This window comes from Delphinus delphis, chromosome 11 (assembly GCF_949987515.2).
Source record: "Delphinus delphis chromosome 11, mDelDel1.2, whole genome shotgun sequence".
NCBI lineage: Eukaryota > Metazoa > Chordata > Mammalia > Artiodactyla > Delphinidae > Delphinus > Delphinus delphis.
This window is the reverse complement of record NC_082693.1, coordinates 92,984,735-92,995,311: the sequence shown is the minus strand read 5'-3', so window position 1 is coordinate 92,995,311 and position 10,577 is coordinate 92,984,735. Positions and strand designations below refer to the sequence as shown.

The window sequence follows — 10,577 nt, the reverse complement described above, 5'->3', positions numbered from 1 at the left end:
TTCCTTCCCCCAGCCCCACCTGTTTTGAATGTAGAGAGACCGGTTGGTACTTTTCTTTTGCTGTGGGGTGGGGCGAGGGGCATATTCTCCGCCCGTGGCGCGGCCACTCGGGGATCACCGCCGCTCTTAGGATGGTGGTCCCTCCACCAGCTTCCCCCTGGCTCCTGCCCTGGGGGAGGGCGCTTGGCTTGTCAGGTGGTTTCGCTTTTGCTTTATAACTGGCCAGCCTGGCCTCCGGGTCTCAGCACAAGAACGCTTCCTTTGCACAGAATGAGCGTCGAGCTTTGTTCAGACTAAATGAATGTATTTGGGAGGGGCTGGGGGCGCGAGTCAATTCCAAGCACACGCCGTTTCAGAGTGAGTGTGTGCGGGGAGAGCTAGAGCAGATGCAGAGCGTGGTTTTATTTTTGTACTGATATTGGTAAGAGACTGTATAGCATCTATTTATTTAGATGATTTATCTGGTAAATGAGGCAAAAAAATATTAAAACTACATTAAAGATGATTTTAAAAAAAAGCTCTTGGGCATCTGATCATTGCTTGTGATGGTGTCACAGCTGTGCCGAGAAAAGAGCTGCAGCCCTGGGGGTGAGCCCTCCAGACCTCCCAGGCCCCCCAGAGCCATCTTGGCAGTACATGGGGCTGGCGCCAGGTGTCCTTGTCAGCTTGTCAAATCCTGAGACATGGCGATGCTCTCATGTCCATACAGTCTCCCTGTCTGGTTAGTTTTCCCCTCAAAGTTGCAAACCCTCAGATCCAGCCCCACACGTGTTCTTGACACTCCTGTTCCTGTGTGTCTGTGGGTCTCGCACGTCTTCCGGTGGGTAAGTTATTTCCTCCTGGGTAAGGAGTGTGCTCCCTGCCTCGTCAATGCTGGGAAAAGGAGGGGGAGGCGAAGGTGGATTGAGAAGGAAACGTGCGATCTTGAGGAGTATCTGCCTCAGGTGAAGCCCTTACTTGGTCACCAGGTAGTCAGCCGTCTTCCAGTGCCAGCCAGAGAGGTCAGGGGATTGTGGTGGGCAAGTTTCTTGGGCCCGTTATCCCTAATGTTTTCATCCCAGGGCTTCGAGCTCTGCCTCTTCCCTGTTGGCCCTCAACTTAGCATAAGAGGCCCATGAGGCAGTGTGTTCAGTCTCCTTTGCAGCTCTTTCTCTCTTACAACGAACTGTCAGGCCCCATGGCCAGCAGGATAGGCCCCGTGGGTGCAGGAGGTCAGGGGCTCTTTAAACACTCTCATAAATAAAATACAAAAAAAATATGATTGATACACATACATGGAAAGTAACTCTACTTTCCAAAACAAAAAGAAACCTAGAAGAGGGCTTCCCCGGTGGTGCAGTGGTTGAGAGTCCCCCTGCCGATGCAGGGGATGTGGGTTCGTGCCCCGGTCCGGGAAGATCCCACATGCCGCAGAGCGGCTGGGCCCGTGAGCCATGGCCGCTGAGCCTGCGCGTCCGGAGCCTGTGCTCCGCAACGGGAGAGGCCGCAACAGTGAGAGGCCCGCGTACCGCAAAAACAAAACAAAACAAAACGTAGAAGAGGCCTTCTGGCTTTCACAGCATGGCCTGAGCGGATAGTGGGCTGACCTGGGGCTGCCATTCCCTTTATTCAGGCTTTTACACTGAGCCGACTCTATATTCAGGGCTAGAGCTGTTGTGTGTCCAGTGCTTCGTCTGCAGCCCGTCCCAGTGCACAGGTGTGGTGAGGCCGCAGCACGTCAGGGATTATCCCAGGGTCCCTGTTGCTGTCTGGTGGGGGATTGGGGTGCACATCCCACCCTGAAGATCCGTCTCTGAGACCCACGTGCAGGACCTCTGTCTTAGCTTCGGTTTCTCTCATGGGTTGAACCGTGTCTCCAGAGCCAGCCCCACCCCCTCACCTCCCAGAATTCATATGGGAAAGTCCTAACCTCCAGTGCTTCAGAATACGACTTCATTTGGAGATTGAGTCTTGACAGCGGTAATCAAGTGAAAATGATGCCATTAGGATGAGCCCTAATCCAGTGCAACTGGTGGCAAATTTAGGCCCAGAGACAGACATAGGAGGAAGGTGATAAGAAGAGACATGGGAGGAAGATGGCCATCTACCAGCCAAGGAGAGAGGCCTGGAACAGATCCTTCCCTCACAGCCCTCAGAAGGAACCAGCCCTGCCAACACCTCGATCTTGGACTTCCAGCCTCCAGAACTGCGAGAACATAAATTCCTGTTGCTCAGGCCGCCCAGTCTTAACTTTGTTACAGCAGTCCCCGCAAACTGCTACCGCATCCATGAGCGCAAGAGTCTGGGACTAGGCTTGGGGGCAGGTCTTTTGGAGGTGGAGTAAGGACTAGGGGCATTAGAAGGACTCCGACATTATTTTTCAAATGGAAGCCTGATTGCAACACGGCACAGCTTGTGTGAGGGTTCTGTTTACCCCTCCCATCTGCACTGTATCCCCTTGAATGGTTCCTTAAGCTTAGACCAAGGTGAATGGTGGACACGTGAACTCTAAGAAATAAAAATCAAAACATGTCGTTAGTACTATATTTTCCTTTGCTTAGAACTTTAGTATATTAGATGTAGGGAGAGCCTTAGTGATCATACGATAAAGAAATTGAGTTCTGAGTGAATGTAGTCAGCTGGTTCAGTACTCTTATTTTACAGATGAGAAAATCGACAGTGCTAGTTGAACTCTTTTTATAAGAGGAAAATGTGGCCTCATTTTAAATAACAGTAAAGTTGAAAAAAAAAAAAAAGTCCTTACTCCTAGGGGGCCGGAGTAAGCACTGGGGAGAGAGGGACAGGGAAGGAGGAAAAGCCAGGATAAGGTGTGCCACTGAGGTTGATGCCGTGGACAACAGGGGCTTGATTCCACTCAGACTTCGTGAGAAGCATTCCAGTGCCCCCCCGCCCCCTGCAGATTGTCACCCCGGAGGACCGGAGACGGGAGTGTTTATCTGCAGGCTCCTGTCCCTCATTGGGGGTCCCAGGGTCACTGACTCCCTTGTACCTAGGAGCTGTTGTTCCTACAGAGGTCAAGGGCATCAGAGGAGTCCGCGGGGCGGGAAGTGAAGATGGACCATCTACCCTCCACGGCTAAAATCAGAGAGGAGGGCGAGAGGACGGGAGCTGAGCAACCAGAAGGAAGAAAGCCGATCCAGTCAGTTTTTCGTTCTGAGTTTAAAGTGTTGGTGGGCACATAAGTGGTAGATAAAGCCACAGGGTGATGGCAGGGGTCCAAGGTCAGGGTTGGTTGGGAAGAGGCGAGAAGGCAGTGGGTGGGCGAGCTCCTGCTGCCTCTTAGTTCTTGCCCTGGGGAGAGTCTGGCCTCTTCCCTGGCAGCTCCTTGATAACTCCAGTTAGAGACTGGAGGACTTAGCAGGCCTTGCCCTCAGCTCTGAGCCGTCACCCTGATTCTGGGTCCCCAAGAAAGGTCGCGTGGGACCCTGGTACAGATGCGCAGCCTGACTCTCAGATGTGTTACCTGAGCACAAGCTTCTGTGGTGGCACCATTACTGCGCCCACTTTTATGCGTGGGACAAACAGAGAGGGTGTGGTTAGCTATTCAAGTCCGCACAGCCATGTCGCAGGGAGTCAAGAATTTGAGCCTGTGTCTCAGTATTAATCTCTCCACAAGCAGTTCTCAAACTCTTTGGTGTCAGGACCAGTTTAGAGTCTTAAAAATTATTGAGAAGCCCACAGAGCTTTTGTGTACGTGGGTTATATCTTTCAATATTTACTGTATTAGACATTAACATGGAGAAATTTTTAAAATATATATTCATTAAAAAATAATATTGACCTATTACATATTGATATAAATAATATTTCATGAAAAATAATTACATTTTCCAAAACAAAAAAAATTAGAAGAATTGCCATTGTTTTTTTTTTTCAAATCTCTTTCATGTCTGGCTTAACAGAAGATAGCTGGGTTCTCGTGTCTGCTTCTGCATTGTCTGTTGCAATAGCCCATGGTATGTAGCCTCTAGAAAATTCCACCATACACTTGTGAGAGCATACAGTGGGAAAGACAAACAGTATCTTAAACATTATCATGAAAAGCTTTTGACCTTGAAGACCCCTGAAAGGGCCCTGGGGACACCCAGGGCTCCTTGGTCCATGCCTGAGAGCCACTGCTCTTCTTGTGAGCTCTGTGGTGGACGTCTGGGCCGAGGTCTGGTTCTGACTCTTCCGTGGAGTCATGGGGGCAGCCTCGAGGTTTCTCCTGGTTGGGGCCTTCAGAGAGCTCACTGTGAGTGACTTTTCCAGAGATCAGCTGTCCACATCCCACCTTCGTTCCTCGCTGCCTTCTAAAAGGAAAAGCCAAAGAACAAGAAAGAAGGCCAGCCGAGGAAGAGAAAAGATGGACGAGAGAGGAAGGATTTAAGGCAAGTGGGAGGAACGGCAGGGGTGACAGGGGTGCGGATGGAGCCTGGGAACAGAAGGGGTGGCAGCCAGGGGAGAGAGCGGCTGGGAGGAAAGGAGGCCACCGACCTTGAGAAGCCATGTAGAGAACCACAGGGCCAGCAACTGTGAAAAGGAAGAGAAAAGAAGACCCCCCCAGAAGGTGGGGGAAGTGAGAGGGCCCTTGGAGGGGCAGAGGGAGACCGCCCTGGCCTGGGACCGGGCAGCCAGCAGCCTTCCCGGCTTTCTGAAGTTTCCCAGCTGTCCTTGAAAATGTGACGGGAAAGGGGAAGAGACACTGGCTCCCAGCGTTGGGGGCTGCAGCCCCACATGCCCCCGGGTCAGGCCTTCCCCATCCAACCCCAGCACCGCAACCCAGGGCCTTCAGTCTTTTCCTGGACCCCACCCTTTAGTGGAATCAGGCGCGTCTGAGCCGGGCGTGATCCTAACACCCATACACCCCTAGTGATCTTCCCTGGAAGTTTGATCTCTCTTCAGTCTCTCTCCCCGCTGGGCGCATTTCGACTTTGGGAGGCTGGGAGTGGGATGGGAGTCCCTGCCTACCACAGAGAGAAAGGAGTCTTGCCAAGGAAGCTGTGTGGCGGGGTGTCGGGGGAGCCTCAGGGCAGCCAAGGACGGGGCGAGGTCTGGTTGAAGCACAGCAGTCCAGCTGCCCCCAGGAGCTGTCCGCCCGCCAGCCCTCAGTCACTGCCGTGAACATTTTTCCTCTGCTCAACCATTCGTTCACTTTCCTCTTGATTCTTTCATCTGTCCAATCATTCAGCCAGCACAACCCACACCTCCGGTTCAAGATGGCAAACTGACCCCAGGCATTTATTTTTTCTCTCTCCTAAAATCCCAGGAAAATGACCGTCAAGCTGAAACTAGAGGAGGATGGAGAGCAGGACTGCAAAACAGGAAAGGAGGCATCCAACAAAGGAGAGATGGTGAGGAACTTCCAGAAGGTATCAAAGTGACCGAGGTCAGAGTAGCACGGGGGCCAATCAGAGCTGACAGGGCAGCAGGTAGAGGGCGCACTCAGGAGGACAGGTAAGGGGTGGGGACAGGTCTCCCAAGCAACAAAGAGTCTAGTTTTTCAAACAGACCTCGAGAACACTCCCACTCTGGACATTGTGACGTATGAACAGTGGTCAGCTTTCTAGAAATGACCAGCCAGGTTGGCTCCTATGGGGGTTGGGGACGGCTTTCCCAATAGGCTTCTGACCTGGACGTCAGGGTCAGAGCACGCAACAGGGAAGAGGGAATAAAGTGTTCCCAACAGCCATAAAGCACCCTCCCAGCCCCTGCTTCCGGAGCTTTGTACCCACTTCTTGCTGAAGAAGGGCCTGGGGGGGCTGACTGTCTCCTGAGTCCTGCCCTCCCCAACCCTGCTCCACACCGAGGTTGACACTCTTATTGCTGCATTAGTGTCCTAGGGCCTCCAGAACAGAGGACCACAAATGGAGGGTGGGGCTTGAACAGCAAACATTTATGTCCTCACACTTTTGGAGGCTAGAAGTTTGAAATCAAGGTGTCAGCAGAGTTGTTTCTCCTGAGGCCTCTCTCTTTGGCTTGTAGGTGGCTGTCCTCTCCGCATGTCTTCACGTGGTCTTCCTTCTATGTGTGTCAGTTTCCTAATCCCCTCTTATAAGGACAACACTCATATTGGATTAGGGTTCACCCCATGACCTCATTTAATTTATCACCTCTTTAAAGGCTCTATCTCCGAATGCAGTCACCTTCTGAGGTCCTGGGATTAGGTCTCCAACGTGAACTTCAAGGGGGGGCACAAATCAGCTCATAACAGTTGCCTCCCGACACCCAATTCGTCTTCCTGCTAGTAGAACCTTCATCATTCAGGAGGAGAGGAAGTGGCAATTATCCAACGAAACACTCAATTTCCCCGTTCCCCTCCCCAGCTCCCTTCAGCTAGGAGCGCTATATGACCAATGACAAGTAACTGAGCCATCTGAAGTGTGCCCCTGAATTTGGGCTCACCTGATGTTTCCTCATGTCGTTGAAAATTCAATTAACTGGCAAGTTAAGAAGAAAAAGGGGAATTTTATTTGAGCCAAACTGAGGATTATAACCTGGGAAGCAGATTCTCAGAAAGCTCTGAGAACTCTTCCGCCTGTTAATTAGAAGTCAAAGGCGCAGTCATATACATTTTCGAGACAAAGGGTCATACGTTGAAAGGACATACTGGTATTTTACTTAAAGTTCACCAAGGATACATAGTCCAGGTAAGCCTCGATAAAGCGAGCAGCAAGTCATCACGACGCCCTACAGCGCTGGGAGAGAAAGCTATTCTTGAAAAAGTTACATTGCTAGCCTCAGAAGAAAGGGAAAAAATTGATCTTTATGGTCAAGTAGGCACTCCCGTCTTTGAGGAGCTCTGGTTAATATGTAATGCAGATGCACGCCGCACATGAAGGAGGGAGGGAGGGAGGAGGCCCAAATGAACACGCAGAGAGAGAATTTTATGTTTAATTTTTCTTGTCCTGCCTTAAAATATAAATTTTATTTCATCACTTGTGATTAGATTCAGGTCATGCATCTTCAGCAGGAATATCACAAAAGTGATGCTGTGTTGCCATGGTACCCCATCAGGATACGACTACTCATGCTATCCAGTTTGATTATTTGATTAAGATGGCGTCTGCCAGCCTTCTCCACTGTGAAGTTACTCTTTTTGTTTTGAAGTTAATAAATATTTTCTGGAGGAGGTATAGGCGTACCTTGGAGATATTGCAGGTTTGGTTTCAGACTACCACAATAAAGGAAATACCGAAATAAAGCAAGTCACACAAAAGTTTTGGTTTCCCAGTGCATATAAAAGTTTTGTTTACACTATACTGTAGTCTACTAAGTGTGCGATAGCATTATGTCTTTAAAAATGTACGTAACTTAATTTAAAAATACAAATTGGGCTTCCCTGGTGGTGCAGTGGTTGAGAATCCGCCTGCCAATGCAGGGGACACAGGTTCGATCCCTAGTCCAGGAAGATTTCCACATGCAGCGCAGCAACTAAGCCCGTGCGCCACAACTACTGAGCCTGCGTGCCACAGCTACTGAAGCCTGTGCGCCTAGAGCCCATGCTTCTCAACAAGAGGAGCCACCACGTGTAGCCCCTGCTCACTGCAACTAGAGAAAGCCCGTGCTCAGCAACGAAGACCCAAGGTAGCCAAAAACAAATAAGTAAATTTCTTTATAAAATAAAATAAAGATACAAAATGAAAAAACCCAATTAGAACAGTAACATCAAAGATCACTGATCACAGATCACCATAACAAATATAATAATAATGAAAAAGCTTGAAATGTTGAGAGAATTTCCAAGTGACACAAAGACACAAAGTGAGCAAATGTTGTAGGAAAAATGGTGCTAATAGACTTGCTGAATGCAGGGTTGCCACAAACCTTCAGTTTGTAAAAAACACAGTGTCGGGGACTTCCCTGGTGGCGCAGCGGCTAAGACTCCGTGCTCTCAATGCACGGGCCCGGGTTCAATCCCTGGTCAGGGAACTAGATCCCACATGCATGCCACAACTAAGAGTTCGCATACTGCAACTGAGGAGCCCACGTGCTGCAACTAAGACCTGGCGCAACCAAATAAATAACTAAATATTTTTAAAAGACAAACAAACGGGACCGCCCTGGTGACGCAGTGGTTAAGAATCCGCCTGCCAATACAGGCGACACAGGTTCAAGCCCTGGTCCGGGAAGATTCCACATGCCACGGAGCAACTAAGCTCGTGCGCCACAGCTACTGAGCCCACGTGCCACAACTACTGAAGCCCGCGTGCCTAGAGCCCGTGCTCTGCAACAAGAGAAGCCACCGCAGTGAGAAGCCCATGCACCGCGATGGAGAGTAGACCCTGCTTGCTGCAACTAGAGAAAGCCCACACGCAGCAATGAAGGCCCAACGCAGCCAAAAATAAATAAATAAAATAAAATAAAATAATTAAAAAACCCAGTATCTGTGAAGCACAATAAAGTGAAACGCAATTAAACAAGGTCTGCCTATAATTTGAAACTATGTAAAATCCCTTCCTCATCACATTTTCCGTGTAGTTATTTATATTAGTGTGGATTCCTGGTTTGGTTTTTTTTTTTGCGGTACGCGGGCCTCTCACTGTTGTGGCCTCTCCCGTTGCGGAGCACAGGCTCCGGACGCGCAGGCTCAGCGGCCATGGCTCACGGGCCCAGCCGCTCCGCGGCATGTGGAATCTTCCCGGACCGGGGCACGAACCCGCGTCCCATGCATCGGCAGGCAGACTCTCAACCACTGCGCCACCAGGGAAGCCCCATGGTTTCCTATTTTATTCAATGGCTATCATTCATTATTATCACTATTTACTTGAATGCCCAAAATTGCTCAGATTTGGCCAGTTTTAACCTATTTTGGCTACTATAGCTTCATGGTGTGCTTAACATTTAATGTTTTTAAAGTTTTTAAATACTTGGCAGGGCAATTCTCCTCCCTGCCCCCCAGCAACATTGTTATTCTTTTTCAGAATTGTCTTGGCTATTCTTGCAGATTTTCCCTTTCCATATTGAGTTTAGAATTGGATTTCTCAAATTATATAAAATTTTCAAATGAAATTTTGGTTAATATTATTTTGAATTTATAGAAGAAAGGAGAAAGAAAAATAAAATATTTTCTCTAGGAGCATTCAATGCTTCTTCACTTTATGTAGCTTCTATTTTATGTCCTTTATTATGGTTTAACAATTCCATTCATACAGTGTACTTATTTCTTCTTAGGACTCTTCCTAGGCATTTCATGATTTTTGTTACAGTTGTGAATAGTATTCCCCCACACCAAACACACACAAACATTTTTAAATTAGTTATCACTGATTTATTGGACCACTATTTATATATATGTACATCGGAATGGTTTCCTAGGCTGCCATAACAAAGTGTCACCAAATGGGTGGCTTTACGTGACAGAAATGTATCCTCTCACAGTTCTAGAGGACAGAAGTCTGGAATCAGGGTGTGGGCAGGCTGTACTTTCTCTGAGGCGCTAGGGAAGAATCTTTCCTGTGTCTTCTCCAGTTGGGGCCTTTCTCTCCTGGTGTTGCTGGCACTCCTTGGTGTTCCTTCGTTTGTAGATCATCACTGCAGCCTCCATCTCTCACCCCACACGAACTTCGCCATGCGAGTCTGTGTCTCTCCTCTTCTTGAAGGACACCAGTGCTGTTAGATGAAGGGTCCACCATACTTCAGTGTGACCTCATCATAAATAATTACCTCTGAACGATTCTATTTCCAAATAAGGGCAATATTCTGAGGTCCTGGGAAGGGGGGGATACTACCCAACTCAGTACATACATATTCCACATTTATTATTAAAAGCTTTCTCACAAATGGGATAGACACTACTAATTATCCCACTCTTTTTATTCCCCTTTTTTTCAGAGTCTATAACCCATGATTTTTAGCAAGTTACATGGCCATCCAAAATAAAGGCCACATTTGCCATACGCCTTTGCTGCTAGTTGTGGCCGAATGACTAAGTCCTGCTCAGTGGGATGTGAAAATAAATGCCGTATAGCAGCTTCTGGGACCCCTCCTAAGAGACAGCTGGTTTGGTCCTTTGACCTTTCTTCCCCTCTCCCCCCATCCAGCTACAGAACACAGATGTTATGATGGGGCTATGTTTTGGGCCACAAGGACCAAGGTCCAGCACATCCTGAGGATGACAGCAGAAAGCTGGAATCAGCCCAGGTCCTGAACGGCTGTGGGCCCATTTTCTGAGCTCTGCAGCTTCTATCTGGACTTCTGTGTTTGCGATAAGCTTCCATCCAGGGCTGCCATATCGCACAAGCCCAGGGAGTGCTGTTCACAGGGCACAGGACATGAACGGAAGACTCTGGAGTGGTGAGATGAACAAACTGCACGGCCATCCTCAGAGGCCCTGCTTCTGTCTGGTTTAAGCCCCTGGTTGGATTTCAGTTACTTCCAGGCAATCTTAATTTTAATAAATTTTTGATAGTTTCTTTAATATCCAGGAGTGTTTTGTGCTTGCAGGGGAATACTCATTAGTATTGGTACTCTGTTTATTACACAACTTGTAAAAATAATACAGCTCTGAAAATCAGTTTTCCTCAAGCATTTAAACATAATTATAAATGTGACTAGCTACAGTCCCTTAAAACTTAAATGGCAATTACAGATCTAGT

At 48.5% G+C, this 10,577-nt stretch overlaps 1 long non-coding RNA gene across 1 annotated transcript; it reads left to right on the top strand.

Moving 5' to 3' along the window:
* Positions 1-2,984: 2,984 nt before the first annotated feature.
* Positions 2,985-10,058, top strand: LOC138414207 (uncharacterized). Its single transcript, XR_011246661.1, has 4 exons — positions 2,985-3,139; positions 4,252-4,370; positions 5,249-5,333; positions 10,023-10,058. It is a non-coding gene; the product is annotated as an uncharacterized lncRNA (long non-coding RNA).
* Positions 10,059-10,577: the final 519 nt, after the last annotated feature.